This window comes from Zea mays, chromosome 6 (genome assembly GCF_902167145.1).
Source record: "Zea mays cultivar B73 chromosome 6, Zm-B73-REFERENCE-NAM-5.0, whole genome shotgun sequence".
Lineage (NCBI taxonomy): Eukaryota > Viridiplantae > Streptophyta > Magnoliopsida > Poales > Poaceae > Zea > Zea mays.
This window is the reverse complement of record NC_050101.1, coordinates 59,460,652-59,481,214: the sequence shown is the minus strand read 5'-3', so window position 1 is coordinate 59,481,214 and position 20,563 is coordinate 59,460,652. Positions and strand designations below refer to the sequence as shown.

Genomic DNA, 20,563 nt, shown 5'->3' with positions numbered 1-20,563 from the left:
ACCAAAGAAGGGGGACAAGGATTATGATTCAGAGGAGGTCAAACAAATCCAACACTTCAACTCCCAATCCACTACTATACTCCTCGCCTCTCTAAGTCGAGAGGAGTATAATAAGGTGCAAGGGTTGAAGAGTGCAAAGGAGATTTGGGACGTGCTCAAGACCGCGCACGAGGGAGACGAGGTGACCAAGATCACCAAGAGGGAAACAATCGAGGGGAGCTCGGTCGCTTCATGCTTCATCAAGGGGAGGAGCCACAAGCAATGTACAATCGGCTCAAGACCTTGGTGAACCAAGTGCGCAACCTCGGGAGCACAAAATGGGATGACCATGAAATGGTCAAGGTTATTCTAAGAGCACTCGTTTTTCTTAATCCTACACAAGTTCAATTAATTCGTGGTGATCCTAGATACAAGCTAATGTCTCCCGAGGAGGTTATAGGAAAATTTGTGAGCTTTGAATTGATGATCAAAGGCTCCAAGAAAATCATCGAGCAAGGCGCCTCCTCCACACCCGAGATATAACCCGTTGCATTCAAGGCGACGGAGGAGAAGAAAGAAGAGTCTACATCAAGTAGATTCCCCATCGATGCCTCCAAGCTCGACAATGAGGAGATGGCGCTCATCATCAAGAGCTTCTGCCAAATCCTCAAGCAAAGGAGAGGGAAGGATTACAAACCCCGCTCCAAGAAGGTTTGCTACAAATATGGTAAGCCTGGTCAACTTTATAGCAAAATGTCCTATCTCTAGTGACAGTGACAGGGGCGACGACAAGAGAGGGAAGAAGAAGAAGGAGAAAAAGAGGTACTACAAGAAGAAGGGCGGTGATACCCATGTTTGCCGGGAGTGGGACTCCGACGAGAGCTCCACTGACTCCTCCTCCGACGAGGATGCCGCAAACATCACCGTCAACAAAGGACTCCTCTTTCCCAACGTCGGCCACAAGTGCCTCATGGCAAAGGACGGCAAGAAGAAAAAGGTAAAATCTAGATCCTCCACTAAGTATGCAACTTCTAGTGATGAGGAAAATTCTAGTGATGATGAAGATAACTTGCTCACCCTTTTTGCCAACTTAAACATAAAACAAAAGGAAAAATTAAATGAATTGATTAGTGCCATTCATGAGAAGGATGAACTCTTGGATAGCCAAGAAGACTTCCTTATTAAAGAAAATAAGAAGCATGTTAAAGTTAAAAATGTTTATGCTCGGGAGATAGAAAAATGTGAAAAGTTAACTAGTGAGCTAAGCACTTGCCATGACACTATTTCCAACCTTAGATTTGAAAATGATAAATTGATTGCTAAGGTTAAAAATGAAATGTTAGTGATGATTCTCTTGTCAACCTTAAAAATGATAATACTAATTTACTTGCTAAGATTGACAAACTAAATGAATCAATTTCTAGCCTTAAAACTGAGAATGACAAATTAATTGCAAAGGCTAAGAATTTAAATGTTTGCAATGATATTGTTTCCAATCTTAGAAATGAAAATGTCATGTTACATGCTAAGATTGATGAGTTAAATGTTTGCAAACCCTCTACTTCTACCATTGAGCATGTATCTATTTGCACTAGATGTAGAGATGTTAATGTTGATGCTATCCATGATCACATTGCTATGATTAAACAACAAAATGATCATATAGCACAATTAGATGCTAAAATCGCCGAGCATGAGTTAGACAATGAAAAATTTAAATTTGCTCGTAGTATGCTTTATAGTGGGAGACGCCCTGGCATTAAGGATGGCATTGGCTTCCAACAGGGAGGCAATGTCAAACTCAATGCCCCTAAAAGATTGTCTAACTTTGTCAAGAGCAAGGCTCCCATGGCTCAAGATAACGAGGGTTACATTTTATACACCGCCGGTTATCCCGAGCACAAAATTATGAGAATTCATTCTAGGAAGTCTCACTCTGGCTCTCATCATGCTTTTATGTATAAGAGTGAGGCATCTAGTTCTAGGCAATCCACTCGTGCTAAATTGCCTAAGAAGAAAACTCCTATTGCATCAAATGAACCTAATATTTCATTTAAGACTTTTGATGCATCTTATGTTTTAACTAACAAATCAGGCAAAGTAGTTGCCAAATATGTTGGGGCCAAACACAAGGGATCAAAGACTTGTGTTTGGGTACCTAAGGTGCTTGTTTCTAATGTGAAAGGACCCAAGACCGTTTGGGTACCTAAGAACAAGGCCTAAACTTGTTTTGTAGGTTTATGCATCCGGGGGCTCAAGTTGGATAATTGACAGCGGGTGCACAAACCACATGACTCGGGAGAAAAGGATGTTCTCCTTCTACGAGAAAAACAATGATCCCCAAAGAGCTATCACATTCGGGGATGGAAATCAAGGTTTGGTCAAAGGACTTGGTAAAATTGCTATATGACCTGACCATTTCATTTCCAATGTTTTTCTTGTAGATTCTTTATATTACAATTTGCTTTCTGTTTCTCAATTATGCAAAATGGGCTACAACTGTCTTTTTACAGATTTAGGTGTTACTGTCTTTAGAAGAAGTGATGATTCAGTAACATTTAAGGGAGTGTTAGAGGGTCAGCTATACTTAGTTGATTTTAATAGAGCTGAACTCGACACTTGCTTAATTGCTAAGATTAACATGGGTTGGCTCTGGCATCGCCGACTAGCCCATGTTGGGATGAAGAATCTTCATAAGCTTCTAAAGGGAGAGCACATTTTGGGACTAACAAATGTTCATTTTGAGAAAGATAGGGTTTGTAGCGCATGTCAAGCAGGGAAGCAAGTTGGTATCCATCATCCACACAAGAACATCATGACGACCGACAGGCCGCTTGAGCTACTCCACATGGATCTATTCGGCCCGATTGCTTATATAAGCATCAGCGGGAGTAAGTATTGTCTTGTAACTGTGGATGATTATTCTCGCTTCACTTGGGTATTCTTTTTGCAGGATAAATCTCAAACCCAAGAGACCTTAAAGGGATTCTTGAGACGGGCTCAAAATGAGTTTGGCTTAAGGATCAAAAAGATTAGAAGCGACAACGGGACGGAGTTCAAGAACTCACAAATAGAAGGCTTCCTTGAGGAGGAGGGCATCAAGCATGAGTTCTCTTCTTCCTACACACCACAACAAAATGGTGTAGTGGAGAGGAAGAATAGAACTCTACTTGACATGACGAGGACCATGCTTGATGAGTACAAGACTTCGGACCGGTTTTGGGCGGAAGCAATCAACACCGCTTGCTACGCCATCAACCGTCTCTACCTTCACCGAATCCTCAAGAAGACATCCTATGAACTCCTAACCAGTAAAAAGCCCAATGTTTCATATTTTAGAGTCTTTGGTAGCAAATGTTTTATTCTTGTTAAAAGAGGTAGAAAATCTAAATTTGCTCCTAAGGTTGTAGAAGGTTTTTTACTTGGTTATGATTCAAACACAAGGGCATATAAAGTCTTTAACAAGTCCACTGGACTAGTTGAAGTTTCTTGTGACATTGTGTTTGATGATACTAACGGCTCTCAAGTAGAGCAAGTTGATCTTGATGAGCTAGATGATGAAGAGGCTCCATGCGTCGCTCTAAGGAACATGTCCATTGGGGATGTGTGTCCTAAGGAATCCGAAGAGCCTCCACAAGCACAAGATCAACCATCATCTTCAAATCAAGCATCTCCACCAACCCAAGATGAGGATCAAGCTCAAGATGATGAAAATGAAGATCAAGAGGAGCCACCTCAAGAGGAGGACAATGATCAAGGGGGAGATGTCAATGATCAAGACAAGGAAGATGATGAGGGTCCAAGACTGCCACACCCAAGAGTCCACCAAGCAATACAACGAGATCACCCCGTGAACACCATCCTCAGCGATATTCATAAGGGGGTAACCACTCGATCTCGTGTTGCTCATTTTTGTGAACATTACTCCTTTGTATCTTCTATTGAGCCATACAGGGTGGAAGACGCATTAAGGGATTCGGATTGGGTGTTGGCAATGCAAGAGGAGCTCAACAACTTCACAAGGAATGAGGTATGGCATTTAGTTCCACGTCCTAACCAAAATGTTGTAGGAACCAAGTGGGTCTTCCGCAACAAGCAAGATGAACATGGTGTGGTGACAAGGAACAAAGCCCGACTTGTGGCCAAAGGATATTCACAAGTCGAAGGTTTGGATTTCGGTGAAACCTATGCACCCGTAGCTAGGCTTGAGTCAATTCGTATATTACTTGCCTATGCTACTTACTATGGCTTTAAGCTCTATCAAATGGACGTGAAAAGTGCCTTCCTCAATGGACCAATCAAGGAGGAGGTCTATGTTGAGCAACCTCCCGGCTTTGAAGATAGTGAGTATCCTAACAATGTCTACAAACTCTCTAAGGCGCTTTATGGGCTCAAGCAAGCCCCAAGAGCATGGTATGAATGCCTAAGAGATTTTCTTATTGCTAATGGCTTTAAAGTCGGAAAAGCCGATCCTACTCTCTTTACTAAAACTATTGCAAATGATTTGTTTGTATGCCAAATTTATGTTGATGATATCATATTTGGGTCTACTAACAAATCTACTTGTGAAGAGTTTAGTAGGATTATGATTCAAAAATTCGAGATGTCTATGATGGGGGAGTTGAAGTACTTCTTAGGATTTCAAGTGAAGCAACTCCAAGAAGGCACCTAATCAGCCAAACGAAGTACATTCAAGACATACTCACTAAGTTTGGGATGAAGGATGCCAAGCCCATCAAGACACCCATGGGAACTAATGGACATCTCGACCTCGACACGGGAGGTAAATCCGTAGATCAAAAGGTATACCGGTCGATGATAGGTTCTTTACTTTATTTATGTGCATCTCGACCGGATATTATGCTTTCTGTATGCATGTGTGCAAGATTCCAAGCCGATCCTAAGGAAGTTCACCTTAGGGCCGTAAAACGAATCTTGAGATATTTAGTTTATACTCCTAAGTTTGGCCTTTGGTACCCCAGAGGATCCACATTTGATTTAATTGGTTATTCAGATGCTGATTGGGCAGGGTGTAAAATTGATAGAAAGAGCACATCAGGGACTTGCCAATTCTTGGGAAGATCTCTGGTGTCTTGGGCTTCTAAGAAACAAAATTTTGTAGCTCTTTCTACCATCGAAGCCGAGTATATTGCCACAGGCCATTGTTGCATGCAATTGCTTTGGATGAGGCAAACCCTTAGGGACTATGGTTACAAATTAACCAAAGTTCCTCTTCTATGTGATAATGAGAGTGCAATCCGCATGGTGGATAATCCCGTTGAGCACAGCCGCACTAAACACGCTATTCGGTATCACTTTTTGAGAGATCACCAACAACGGGGGGATATCGAGATTGCATATGTTAGCACCAAAGAACAATTAGCCGATATCTTTACCAAGCCTTTAGATGAGAAAACTTTTACCAAACTTAGGCATGAGCTAAATATTCTTGATTCTAGGAATTTTGATTGATATTTTGCACACTTAGCTCATTTATGTACCTTTGATCATTTGTCTTTCCTTGCTATGACTAATGTGATTTTCAAGTGTATTTCATGCTAAGTCATAGATTGAAAGGGAAAAGGAGTCTTCGGCGAAGACAAGACTTCCACTCCACTCCATCGAATTATTCATCCTTCGCCGTCACTCCGTATCACTCTCCAATTTGGTATAATCTTCACTCATATATTATTTGCCAAAGGGGGAGAGAAAGTAAAAGGGCTTATATTTCACTCACAAGTATCCGTTTTTGGCGATTCATACCAAAGGGGGAGAAAGTATTAGCCCAAAGCAAAAGGATCGCACCACCACCAATTTCAAAAAGTCTTTCAATTTGTATTAAAAGAAAGTTTTTACAATTGGTATCTTATTTTTTTATAATTTCAAATTAGTATGACCTTTTTTTCAAAATTAATATCTAAAACCCTCTTGAACACTAAGAGAAGAATTTCATTAAGGGGGAGTTTTGTTTAGTCAAAGGAAAAACATTTGAAACAGGGGGAGAAAATTTCAAACCTTGAAAATGCTTCTCAAAATCTTATTCATATACCTTTGACTATTTGCAAAAGACTTTGAAAAAGAATTTCCAAAAGAGTTTGCAAAAACAAAACATGTGGTGCAAGCATGGTCCAAAATGTTAAAATAGAAGAAAACATTCATGCATGTCTTATGAGATATATATTGGTTTAATTCCAAGTAACCTTTGCACTTACCTTATGCAAACTAGTTCAATTCTGCACTTATACATTTGCTTTGGTTTGTGTTGGCATCAATCACCAAAAAGGGGGAGATTGAAAGGTAAATAAGCTTACACCTTTTCCTAAATGATTTTGGTGGTTGAAATGCCCAACACAAATTATTGAACTAACTAGTTTGCTCTAGATTATAAGTTTTATAGGTGCCAAAGGTTCAACACAAATCAACAAAAAGTCCAAGAAAGGGTTCAAATAAAAAGAGCAAAAGACAACCCAAAGGCAGCCCTGGTCTGGCGCACTGGACTGTCTGGTGTGCCACCGAACAGTGTCCGGTGCACCAGAGAGTTCCACTCCGAACTTGCCACCTTCGGGAATTTAGGGAGCCACTCCGCTATAATTCACCGGACTGTCCGGTGTAGCACCATACTATCCGGTGTGCCAGCGGAGCAACGACTATCTGCGCCAACGGTCGTCTGCAACGGCTACAGTGAACAGTGAACAGTGCCAGCTGCGCGCGCAGAGTCAGAGCAGGCGCCAGAATGCGCACCAGACAGTGAACAGGACCTGTCCGGTGCACCACCAGACTGTCCGATGGCCCACCTGTTAGAAGCTCCAACGGTCGGAACCCAACGGCATGGTGACGTGGCTGGCGCACCAGACAGTGTCTGGTGGCGCACCGGACTGTCCGGTGCGCCATGCGACAGAAGCCCTCACCAACGGTCATTTTGGTGGTTGGGGCTATAAATACCCCCAACCACCCACCATTCATTGCATCCAAGTTTTCAGCCATCAAACCTCATACAAGAGCTCTAGACCTCATTCAAAGACACAATCAAAGAGATCAAATCCTCTCCCAAGTCCGGAATCACTCCAAACAAATTAGTGACTAGAGAGAGACAGTTGTGTTCATTTGAGCTCTTGTGCTTGGATTGCTTTTCTTCTTCCTTCTTTCTTGTTTCCAACTCAATTGTAATCAAGGCAAGAGACACCAATTGTGTGGTGGTCCTTGTGGGGACTTAGTGTCCCGTGTGATTGAGAAGAGAAGCTCACTCGGTCTAAGTGACCGTTTGAGAGAGGGAAAGGGTTGAAAGAGACCCGGTCTTTGTGACCACCTCAACGGGGAGTAGGTTTGCAAGAACCGAATCTCGGTAAAACAAATCACCGTGTCATCCTCTCTTATTCGCTTGTGATTTGTTTTCGCCCTCTCTTTCGGACTCGTTTCTATTTCTAACGCTAACTCCGGCTTGTAGTGTGTGCTTAAGTTTATAAATTTCAGATTTGCCTATTCACCCCCCTCTAGGCGACTTTCACCTGTCTTTGTCTCAAAGACTTCAGACTATTATGCATGTGCACCAGATAACTTAACAGGATCCGTCCGATTGCCCCAAGGACATCGGATAAACCACTTACAACCAGAACCGCGGGATTAAGTAAACAGAAATCACACACCAACAATTTTGCAGCGAAAATCTTATTACCAAATTTTACATGTTACATCAAGTTTTATAATGTACATGATCAGAGTGATTACAAAAAGTGATTCAAAGGAATAACTTTGAACTGTTATAAATTGTTTATAAGTTTGAAATATATGCTAGCTTAAGTGACCATCCTCAATAAGAAGATAAAGACGGGGTATACTTATATAAGAAGGCCGAGCCCACCGGCACTTAACACCATCAACAGCAGCACAAAACTATAACCTGAAAAACAACAGTGAATAAAACCCTGAGTATGGAATTACTCAGCAAGACTTACCCGACTAAAAAAAGACTCTCAAGGATATGCTGGATTTGGGAATCAAGGAGAGGCTTTAGCAAGAATCAACTTAGATACTTTTGCAGAATTAGCTTACTAAAGTGAGTCCTTACTTTCAATATTTTAACGCCAGATTAAATATTAATAGACTCTGTTTGCATCTGGTCTAATTTCACCATCTCATCAATACAACATCATTTTTATTCATGAGGTTCACATCTTGACTTAGGTTGTAGGGCAGTGACCAAGTCTCCACTGTCCGTGGATATAACGGCGATCCAAATCGATTTACTCAGCTGAGGATCTCTAACCACACGACATATGTAGCACTTAATCCTTGCATATGTCAACTCGCCACCGGGGTTCTTAAGACCAAATCAGGTTCACGCCAACCGAGAGCATAGATACACCACCGTCCAACCTCTTGCCACGGAGGGTACACGCTACTCTCGCCATCTCTCCACTCCCATTGCGTGTTATCTTATTCTGTTATTAGTCTGCCCGAGGCAAACCTTACCCTGTCCCATATCTAGGGCATGTGGCCAGTTAAGATAGTCCTTGATCAGCAAGCCTACATACGCATCCAATCCTTAATCAACCTAGGTAGAACATCACCTGTTCCTAGCCCAAGTCCTGATTTAAGTACTTCCACCCTTAGGATTGTTTGTATTCCTTAGGATGAAAAGAGCATCAAAGTAAACTTTGCAGTAAGATCCCACCATGCTCTCAATGAAAATATTCTTGCAGGTAGAAGCCATCTTTCCTCAGGATAACCCCTGAGCTAGGCCTTAATGCAAAAGACAACCTCTATCCACAAGATCATAGCAGGGCTAAGCATTTTTGTAAATCATATTTTGATACTTCATCAGAAGTATCTATAAAGGTATGGATATCAAGGTAGGCAATGCATCAAGGGATTTCCAAGCAACTCCTATAAACCTAATGCACATTTCGCTAGACTTAAAGTGTGTAAAAATAATTTAAAAACACAAGGAAGGGGTTGCATGCACCGGGGATTGCCTGGAATAAACACTATGTTAGTGTTTGTTAGACGACGTCCGCTTGATGACCATCTTTTGTCTTGACATTTGTCAGATTATCCGTCTTCAGGTTCGTCTGATTGACGACGTCGTCTTGCGGAGATGTTCACTCACTGCATTATCCTGGGGTCGTCTTCCGCATCACATGATCAACGAACGTACCTAAATGATTTGCATAATGCACATGAATGCAGATAAACAAGAATAGTGCGAGACTAAATATTACTACATGTCCGCGAATTAAACACCTAGCAGCAAGGCGTTGTACTATTTCATACGGAAACACTAGTTATTGACATATAAATAAGTGCAATAGTCGTGCCTTCCTAGCTTAACCAAATCGAACTCAAACATCACGAACGACACAATAAGCATGAAATTTATATTTTTCTTAGCTAACACCTAATATCAAAGACTAACAATACTTAGGTTAATTAATCTAGTATACCTTGGACTTAGAATAACAATTAGTAGCTTTACAATTAGCTTTAAAATTACTATTCCATAGTCTCGTAAGTAGAGTATTATCAAAGACTGTAGATCTTTATAAGACCATAATTTTAAGGCTTAATGACTTAAAACATTATTGTAGACCCTTTATCATGAAATTCTCATATTTTAACTGAAACAGACTTGTCGCTACTATTCATTTAAATTATTCTAGTAGCAATCAACATTCATCCATGACACTCAGTCTATTACTAAATATAGAATACGATAACTACTAGATAAAATCATTGGCTTTATCTTGGGGTTTCTCGTATTTCGACTGAAATTGGTTCGCTAGCGCTACTCACTTCCAATTTATTTAGGAACGACGTCACAGAGCAGCATACCTAAAATAGTAAGAATATGGAGCTCATCCCACAGCATGCCTACTAAACACGAGAATCATCACGACTATTAAATCTAGCTAATCCAATCATCAAACTAATAATAGAAATAGCGAATCAACTCACCATATTTAACTCGAGCTGAAGTTGCAAGGTCAACGACGATCCAACGGACGAGGACTTAGATTTGAAGGGCGGTACGGCAAAATTATTGGAACGGCAGAGTCGTGGATGTGGTTGTTGTCGAGGCGACTGACGTCGGTAATCCACGATAAGAATGATGATGACGCGGGCCAGCACAAGAGCGTCTTCATAGCTTGGGGCTTGGCGTAGACGAGGATAGCGATCAACGATCTCAACGTGCCAGCGTGACGATTTCTATCTGATGAAGAGGATGGAAGTACGACTCGTTCGGGTTGAGGCGAGCGTGATCCAGGTACCACATCAGTACGTCGACAAATCCACGACGACACAATGAAGTGAACGTGACAATGCACGGCCCGGCGGCAAAGGGAGCACGACGGTGAGGAGCAAGGGGGCTGCTATTGCGTTGACAAGGAAGGAAGCATGTCCCTGGTTTGACCAGCATCCAATGGCGTAGCACATGTATTGAGCGGCAGCGACGTGAGGGGCCAGCGGAAGTAGCCGTAGGCAAGGACGATGACCGGCTTGATACAACAAGGTCGCCCGCCATGACAACAATTGGAGGGAGACGTGGCTCATCTCCCGCATTTCAAGCGACGAGCACCCAAACAAGGTGAGGGCGTCAAGGAGGTCTAGCCGCGCAGGCAAGGCTTGGGCTGAGGGAAATCATCGATCAGGCCTAGAGGCGACCCCAAAGAGTAGCATCGGCGAGGTTGGCCAACCATGGTGAGAGGAGTGAAGGTCGACGAACACAAGCACAGGGATGCTACCGATGTTGGGGTAGAGGAGCGCGCATCCACGGGGCTGGAGGACGACGACATCCACGGCCAGGGGATGGAGCAAGGCGAATCCAGTGAAGAGTAGTGCCGGGGCGTGCGTCAACCTGGGAGCAAAGGCACAACAGTGCCACCACCATGGCCAGACGGCGAGCTCCGACGAGGGAGGAGCACGACAGAACGCAACGCATACCGGAGTTGAGGGAAGCAGGGGCGTCGAGCAGAATCCGAGCCAGGGCGCGGCACAGAGACTCGAGAGAGAGAGAGAGAGGGGCGCGAACAGGGAGGAATCCGAGGGGAAATCGCCATGGGAGCAGCTCGATCTAGACGAAATCCAAGCAGGGAGTTTGGGTGCGAGCTGGGGCGGTCGGGCGCTTGGACGAGGGAGGGCTCGCGGACAAGGAAGTTCCAGCAGGTAGAGGGGCACCGCGGCCATGGATGGGGCGAGCTGCATCGCTGGAGCAGGACGCCGAGCAGGAAGCAGAAGGGAGCTTCGGGTGTGCCATGGCAAGGAACTGGGGTAAAGAGAAGTCCATGCGCTAGGGAAACAAGGGAGGAGGGAGCGCTCCCTGGCACACACGCGTCCAGCGGCCAGCAGAGGAGCCAGGGCGTGGAGGGAGATGGAGAAGAGCTCGTCGGGCGGCGGCTGGAAGATGAAGGTTGGGCACATGATGAAGAAAATCTGAGCGCGCCTGTGGGAGAAGAGGATAAGGAGCGCGCGTGAAGGGATAATGCCGCTGAGAAGAAAATCTGAGCAGGAGGGGCGACAGGATTGGATAGGATCCGAGGGATATTTATTTTTTTTAGATTTTAAAATCGAGATAGGCGATGATGATTAAAACTTAGTGTCATTTTATTTACCGCTATCACGTGTTAAAGTCTACACACGTGGGCGAGTAGACGATAAACACCTGGGGTGTTACAGCCCTCCCCCTTAAAAGAATCTCGTCCCAAGATTCGGAGCGAAAGACTTTTAAGAGTAGAGCAGCATGTAACTCCTGTCCATATCAACGATAATCGTGAGACATTTCCAAATAAAGGCGAGTGTCTCCGGATGTCGTTTCTCTAGTGGACATAACATGAATCGCCTTAGGCTAATCTAGAAATGTCCACCAATAGAGACGATGTCTACCATAAGATCACATAAGGTTCCATGTGTGCAGTTTGCTTTTTCTGATGACACTGTATTATCTGAGTCCGTTGGGCAGGCGGCAAATACGCGATTTTACCCAATCAGAACTAGATGCAACCTCTTGGGTAAAACACACAGAAAGAGGTTTACCAACAAGTGGTCACGCTAAGTTCATAGCACATGGGACGGGTGTGAAGGTCGAATAACATCACAGTTGACCCATGGCTAGCCCGAAAATCCAAGTTCAAGAAAATGATGGAGACTTGAAAAATCACCAGCGAAAGGATTTGTAGATGCGGACTTTGCAACCAGTCCATTTTATCCAGCACTAATCATGGCTCGACCTGATCACACACATTGGAAAACCATACGCGAGGCGATCGAGGCACGACTAGAGGTGTGATTAGGCTGTTAAAAGTTAGCTAAGGATGGCAAAGTACCTCGGCCAACAAGGTAAAGTTTAGATGCATATGCTCATAATCTAATCCAATATGGCACAAGATCTGCGCATATGTTCATAGCCTTCACTTGATCTTGATAATGGTTTCTTCAGGATAGACTGAACTAAAGTGAGTTTAGACAACTCGATAAAACGATCTCTAAACTCAATCTTTGTTCATTGGGCAGTTACAAGTTAGTAAAACCAACTTGTTGAACTACTTTTGACATTGAGCAATTTCTCTTATTACCCATCGGTAAGCCAAGAGTTGAGAGTTCACTCTTATTAACAGTTGATCATGCATTAGGGTAAAAATCCATTTGGTCAGGTGGTTCATCCGTTTCTTCATGCGAGATGAACTGACTTGGTGAGGGAATACATGGATTAAATAAGAGAGCGAATGAACAAACTCCTGCATCTCAACGGCAGGAAAAGCCAATCTCCATTTTGAGAGCTAATCAGTTGTTTTCCAACACTAAAAAGCTCCAAGGCTTCACCTTTACACAAAGGATGCAAAGGGAACTTGTATGCGTACAGTCACTCCAAAGTCAAGGGAAAAGAGACCACACATAGGAAGTGGTATGCCCCTTTTGATCCAATAGAGATGATAGATGTTGCTTGATCACTTGACAAACAACATAGAAATTGTTTCAAGGAAGGAGTACACGGAAGATAACCATCAGGGTAGTTCCACAATGAATCATGACTAGAGACCTTGATACCAGCATCCGACGAGTGGCACAGTCCTGTGTGCGCATTCACAGGAGGCTCTCAGTTTCGCTGCGGCACCATAAGTCATTAATCATGACACCACTACCGAACTGGCACCAATAGAGAATCTCACATGGCAAAACTAGATTGTGCCAAGATAACACATTGATATAGTCTCATAATGGATTACAACTACTAACCGTGATACCAGCGCGTGCCGAGCAGCACAACCTTGTGTGTATACCCACAGGAGGCCCTCGGTTTCGTCGTGGCACCGTCAGTTTTAGTCATAATACCATTACCAGACGTAACCAATAAGATATCTCGCGCCACACAACTAGATTGAGCAAGGGTGACAATATACAAAGAGATACTCCACCTGTAAGAATGATTACAAGTAGAGAGCCAAATAGATCATGGCTCGATGAAATGAATAAGACATGGCCATAACCTAAACTGGTTGATGAAGGGAGTATGATGGGAGACTGTTAATTCAGCCCCAAGCATATTTCTATGCCCATCATAGAGATTACAAGGTCAAGGATTAGTATCTGATTAGATATGGAGGGAAAACAATCACAAGATGAAGTTGGTATGCCTTCGATAGATATGAGGAAACCAAAGGCATCAAACTAAGGAAAATAATCAAACATGTCTTTTCTAGGTTAGGTTGATAAAGCGACGGTATGATCCTCAAGAAGAGGCAAGCTAGAATTAGGGATATCAGCTTGCACCAACTGAACAAGGGAATGGTTCTGGAAGGAGACATGACTCGAGATTCTTGGTTTAAGCTTGGGTACACTTTATACACAACAAAGAAATTATCTAAGCATTTATTTGTATATGTTTGGTCATGGTGTGATAACGGAAAAATCAACTTTGGGTCATGGTTCACCAACTAAGAACATGGCCTAATTTTTCGTTTTAAGCAAACAAACTACTAACCTTCTATCGACACATCAAGTTCAAGAATAAACACACATAACACCTAAATCGATTACCTAAAGAACGGAGGACAGCTATTTCATCGAAGTTCATAATTCAACACTACACCACATTATCTACAATCACTGGTTACTGGAATAAGGATGAGAGAAGCATTTTGGGTGTATAGGTGACAAACATGATGCAACAATCAGGATGCATGATCGTCTTATTCGTCCTCACAAGTTTTTGCCAACATAATGTGGCAATAACATTCTATATCGGTGGCATATTTACGACTCTCACGGTATTTTGCTAGTCGTCAACTACACATACGTTTTCGAGGTTAGTGTACCTGCAGAAAAATCCATCATAGCCCAATTTCCAATGATGTAGTTCACACATGATAGCTTATCACAGTTCATACTCCATATATTGCTATATGGAGGCCAGCTCATCATTAAGCGCCGAGCCATGCATAGGCGCCGTTGCCACACTTTAACCATAGGGCAGCTCATTATGGTAACTCACCTTCTTACCTCAGCGTAGGTGCGTCGTTACAAGTACATTACACTTCTCAGTATTCCCATATCTGTATACCTATACACATCCATGGGGTACTGAATCCCAGAAAAGTAAATACTCCACATCGCAGCCTTCATATATACATATGTATAACATGTATATAATCAAGCGCCACAATTAAGCACTTCCCTAGACTGATGTTTTTTTTTCGGTCATGCTCTCACATCTCACCTTACCTGAGCGTCGATCCATTCAGAACCGAATGGCCTCAAAAATAACAATACACATGTATGCAATATCCACCCGGTTATGGTTTTCAACTAAGCCACCTGATAGTCCTTAATTTAGGGCTTTACAGAGGATGTCGCTAGCATTATAGTTTTTTCAAAACTGTTTTTCAAAGCCAAACAATTTGTTTAGTTGAAAATAGGTTTTTCGAAACCAAAACTTTTGTTTTGAAAATACGTATGTGACCGTATATACTTAATTCTGCTCCGATACCAGCTGTGGCAGAACCTCCCAAGTTATTGGTCCCACATGCACTGTCCTTGTCTCAAAGACTTCAGACTGTTATGCATGTGCACCAGATAACTTAACAGGATCCGTCCGATTGCCCCAAGGAATCGGATAAACCACTTACAACCAGAACCGCGGGATTAAGTAAACACAAATCACACACCAACAATTTTGCAGCGGAAATCTTATTACCAAATTTTACATGTTACATCAAGTTTTATAATGTACATGATCGAAGTGATTACAAAAAGTGATTCAAAGAAATAACTTTGAACTGTTATAAATTGTTTATAAGTTTGAAATATATGCTAGCTTAAGTTACCATCCTCAATAAGAAGATAAAGATGGGGTATACTTATATAAGAAGGCCGAGCCCACCGGCACTTAACACCATCAACAGCAGCACAAAACTATAACCTGAAAAACAACAGGGAATAAAACCCTGAGTATGGAATTACTCAGCAAGACTTACCCGACTAAAGAAAAGACTCTTAAGGATATGCTGGATTTGGGAATCAAGGAGAGGCTTTAGCAAGAATCAATTTAGATACTTTTGCAGAATTAGCTTACTAAAGTGAGTCCTTACTTTCAATATTTTAACGCCAGATTAAATATTAATAGACTATGTTTGCATCTGGTCTAATTTCACCATCTCATCAATACAACATCATTTTTATTCATGAGGTTCACATCCTGACTTAGGTTGTAGGGCAGTGACCAAGTCTCCACCGTCCGGGGATATTACGACGATCCAAATCGATTTACTCAGCTGAGGATCTCTAACCACACGACATATGTAGCACTTAACCCTTGCATATGTCAACTCGCCACCGGGGTTATTAAGACTAGATCAGGTTCACGCCAACCGAGAGCACAGATACACCACCGTCCAGCCTCTTGCCACGGAGGGTACACGCTACTCTCGCCATCTCTCCACTCCCATTGCGTGTTATCTTATTCTGGTATTAGTCTGCCCGAGGCAAAGCTTACCCTGTCCCATATCCAGGGCATGTGGCTAGTTAAGATAGTCCTTGATCAGCAAGCCTATATACGCATCCAATCCTTAATCAACCTGGGTAGAACATCACCTGTTTCTAGCCCAAGTCCTAATTTAAGTACTTCCACCCTTAGGATTGTTTGTATTCCTTAGGATGAAAAGAGCATCAAAGGGAACTTTGCAGTAAGATCCCACCACGCTCTCAATGAAATTATTCTTGCAGGTAGAAGCCATCTTTCCTTAGGATAACCCCTGAGCTAGGCCTTAATGCAAAAGACAACCTCTATCCACAAGATCTGAGCAGGGCTAAGCATTTTTGTAAATCATATTTTGATACTTCATCAGAAGTATCTATAAAGATATGGATATCAAGGTAGGCAATACATCAAAGGGTTTTCAAGCAACTCCTATAAACCTAATGCACATTTCGCTAGACTTAAAGTGTGTAAAAATAATTTACAAACACAAGGAAGGGGTTGCATGCACCGGGGCTTGCCTGGAATAAACACTATGTTAGTGTTTGTTAGACGACGTCCGTTTGACGACCATCTTTTGTCTTAACATTTGTCAGATTATGCATCTTCAGGTTCGTCCAACTGACGACGTCGTCTTGCGGAGATGTTCACTCACTGCATTATCCTGGGGTCGTCTTCCGCATCACGTGATCAACGAACGTACCTAAATGATTTGCATAATGCACATGAATGCAGATAAACAAGAATAGTGCGAGACTAAATATTACTACATGTCCGCGAATTAAACACCTAGCAGTGAGGCGTTGTACTATTTCATACGGAAACACTAGTTATTGACATATAACTAAGTGCAATAGTCGTGCCTTCCTAGCTTAACCAAATCGAACTCAAACATCACGAACGACACAATAAGCATGAATTTTATATTTTTCTTAGCTAACACCTAATATCAAAGACTAACAATACTTAGGTTAATTAATCTAGTATACCTTGGACTTAGAATAACAATTAGTAGCTTTACAATTAGCTTTAAAATTACTATTCCATAGTCTCGTAAGTAGAGTATTATCAAGGACTGTAGATCTTTATAAGACCATAATTTTAAGGCTTAATGACTTAAAACATTATTGTAGACCCTTTATCATGAAATTCTCATATTTTAACTGAAACAGACTTGTCGCTGCTATTCATTTAAATTATTCTAGTAGCAATCAACATTCATCCATGACACTCAGTCTATTACTAAATATAGAATACGATAACTACTAGATAAAATCATTTGCTTTATCATGGGGTTTCTCGTATTTCGACTGAAATTGGTTCGCTAGCGCTACTCACTTTCAATTTATTTAGGAACGACGTTACAGAGCAGCATACCTAAAATAGTAAGAATATGGAGCTCATCCCACAGCATGCCTACTAAACACCAGAATCATCACGACTATTAAATCTAGCTAATCCAATCATGAAACTAATAATAGAAATAGCGAATCAACTCACCATATTTAACTCGAGCTGAAGTTGCAAGGTCAATGACGATCCAACGGACGAGGACTTAGATTTGAAGGGCGGTACGGCAAAATTATTGGAACGGCAAAGTCGTGGATGTGGTTGTTGTCGAGGCGACTGACATCGGTAATCCACGATAAGAATGATGATGACGCGGGCCAGCACAAGAGCGTCTTCACAGCTTGGGGCTTGGCGTAGACGAGGATGGCGATCGACGATCTCAACGTGCCAGCGTGACGATTTCTATCCGACGAAGAGGATGACAGTACGACTCGTTCGGGTTGAGGCGAGCGTGATCCAGGTACCACAGCAGTACGTCGACAAATCCACGACGACACAATGAAGTGAACGTGGCAAAGCACGGCCCGACAGCAAAAGGAGCACGACGGTGAGGAGCAAGGGGGCTGCTGTTGCGATGACGAAGAAGGAAGCATGTCCCTGGTTCGACCAGCATCCAATGGCGTAGCACATGTATTGAGCGACAGCGACGTGAGGGGCCAGCAGAAGTAGCCGTAGGCAAGGACGACGACCGGCTTGATACAACAAGGTCGCCCGCTTGACAACAATTGGAGGGAGACGTGGCTCATCTCCCGCATTTCCGGCGACGAGCACCCAAACAAGGTGAGGGCGTCGAGGAGGTCTAGGCGCGCAGGCAAGGCTTGGGCCGAGGGAAATCATCGATCAGGCCTAGAGGTGACCCCTAAAGAGTAGCATCGGCGAGGTTGGCCGACCATGGTGAGAGGAGTGAAGGTCGACGAACACAAGCGCAGGAATGCTACCGATGTTGGGGTAGAGGAGCGCGCGTCCACGGGGCTGGAGGACGATGACATCCATGGCCAGGGGATGGAGCAAGGTGAATCCAGTGAAGAGTAGTGCCGGGGCGTGCGTCAACCTGGGAGCAAAGGCACAACAGTGCCACCACCATGGCCAGACGGCGAGCTCCGACGAGGGAGGAGCACGACAGAATGCAACGCATACCGGATTTGAGGGAAGCAGGGGCGTCGAGCAGAATCCGAGCCAGGGCGCGGCACAGAGACTCGAGAGAGAGAGAGAGAGAGAGAGTGGCGCGAACAGGGAGGAATCCGAGGGGAAATCGCCATGGGAGCAGCTCGATCTGGACGAAATCCAAGCAGGGAGTTTGGGCGCGAGCTGGGGCGGTCGGGCGCTTGGACGAGGGAGGGCTCGCGGACAAGGAAGTTCCAGCAGGCAGAGGGGCACCGCTGCCATGGATGGGGCGAGCTGAGGGAGCTCGGCTAGGCGAGCTGCATCGCTGGAGCAGGACGCCGAGCAGGAAGCAGAAGGGAGCTTCGGGTGTGCCATGGCAAGGAACTGGGGTAAAGAGAAGTCCATGCGCCAGGGAAACAAGGGAGGAGGGAGCGCTCCCTGGCACACGCGCGTCCAGCGGCCAGCAGAGGAGCCAGGGCGCGGAGGGAGATGGAGAAGTGCTCGTCGGGCGGCGGCTGGAAGATGAAGGTTGGGCACGGGATGAAGAAAATCTGAGCGCGCCTGTGGGAGAAGAGGATAAGGAGCGCGCATGACGGCATGAAAGGATAATGCCGCTGAGAAGAAAATCTAAGCAGGAGGGGGGACGGGATTGGATAGGATCCTAGGGATATTTATTTTTTTTAGATTTTTCTGTATTCCGAAAATCGCAGATATTTCTAATCAAGATTTTTAGCGAGGAGCAAATAATCGATGCGCGATATAGTAAACGGCTATACACATTATTTTCTCGGATCACAAAATGAAAAGTCCGAGGTTTACGATTCTGACGACATTTCGTTTGGATAGTTTTCGTGACTGTTTCGAGCAACACAGAAATAGACTGGGTATCGGATACATTATTTGAGACAGCACTGGTTTAGTCGAACTCGGATAAAAATTTATCCGTTGTCTAAGCACAGTTGATTTTATTATTTTACCGAGTGTGCTGAAGAATAAATTGGATCATCTCCTCGCGCACGATTTTTCTCAGACAATGCGCGATTTAGATTATTTTGCTCTGAACATTTCTGTCGTCAAGTGCTAAACAAATCTAGTCGGGATAGAAATCATCAGAGTGGGTCGGGCTTCCAAATTCGGATTCGCGCGAGCGATGAATTTTAAATAACCACCGGACGCACCGATTTTCGAAACAACTATGTTCCGAATATCACGAAAATTTGGGAAGAGCCCGGATAGATAAAATAAAAACGATGTCGCACTCGCAACAGACGAAATAGACGCGATATTAAAATCGCGATAGGCGAAGATGATTAAAACTTAGTGTCATTTTATTTACCGCTATCACGTGTTAAAGTCTACACACGTGGGCGAGTAGACGATAAACACCTGGGGTGTTACAGGATTAGCTCGTACTAGCTTCCCTTATTACTTGGCTAAGGATGTCTCATTCCACTCTTGTGGTAGCACTGTTTTCTCAGGTGGTCGCTCCATATTCCAATTAACACAATAATCTTATCATAAACAATAATGGAGCTAATAATAACAATAAAACATGATCATAGTTCAGTTATAATATTAATTCTAAAACCAGGTAGAGCATAGCAAGACTACCCAATAGTTCATTTTATGCAAGGTATATGATAGATAAAATTAGGGTAACATATTAGGTCCTATCAAGTTAACCTGATGAAGCACCCTAAAATCTTGATTTTCGTAGATTAGTAAGAATTCCCCCAAGTTTTAGATAACCATGTTTTCTAATAATAAGTGTAACACCTTGAATTTGGGGTATATAATTTCTTGCTAATTACCAACCAAATTCAGGTGTTACTCTTCTCTCTATAGTTTCACCCTCTCCTTTTCTTTTTTTGTAGAATTAGTTTAATTAGGGAGGAATTATTTATTTTATTTTGTCCAAAACCATATGAGTCATGAAATGTTGCATCATGTTGAGCTCCAAATATTCTTTGAATTGTTGCACATGTTTGATTTGGTTTGAATTTGAAACTTGATTTGAATTTGAATTGAAAACCCTAGAGAAAATAAATAGAAAAGCAATTAGAAATTCCCTGGAAAATAGAAAAGGCAATTTCAGCCCAAGTCGGCCCATTAGGCCTAGCCCCACGTGCGTGCCCTCAGTGCCTGACAAGCGGGTCCCGCCCTATC

At 43.2% G+C, this 20,563-nt stretch overlaps 1 long non-coding RNA gene and 1 pseudogene across 1 annotated transcript; both read right to left on the bottom strand.

Moving 5' to 3' along the window:
- Positions 1-10,447: 10,447 nt before the first annotated feature.
- On the bottom strand, positions 10,448-11,286 carry LOC103629332 (uncharacterized; annotated as a pseudogene).
- Positions 11,287-16,286: 5,000 nt separating this feature from the next.
- On the bottom strand, positions 16,287-18,904 carry LOC100192982 (uncharacterized). The gene is made up of 2 exons (NR_169276.1): positions 17,444-18,904; positions 16,287-16,646 (listed from the first exon to the last, which is right to left on the bottom strand). It is a non-coding gene; the product is annotated as an uncharacterized lncRNA (long non-coding RNA).
- Between the last annotated feature and the right edge of the window lie 1,659 nt (positions 18,905-20,563).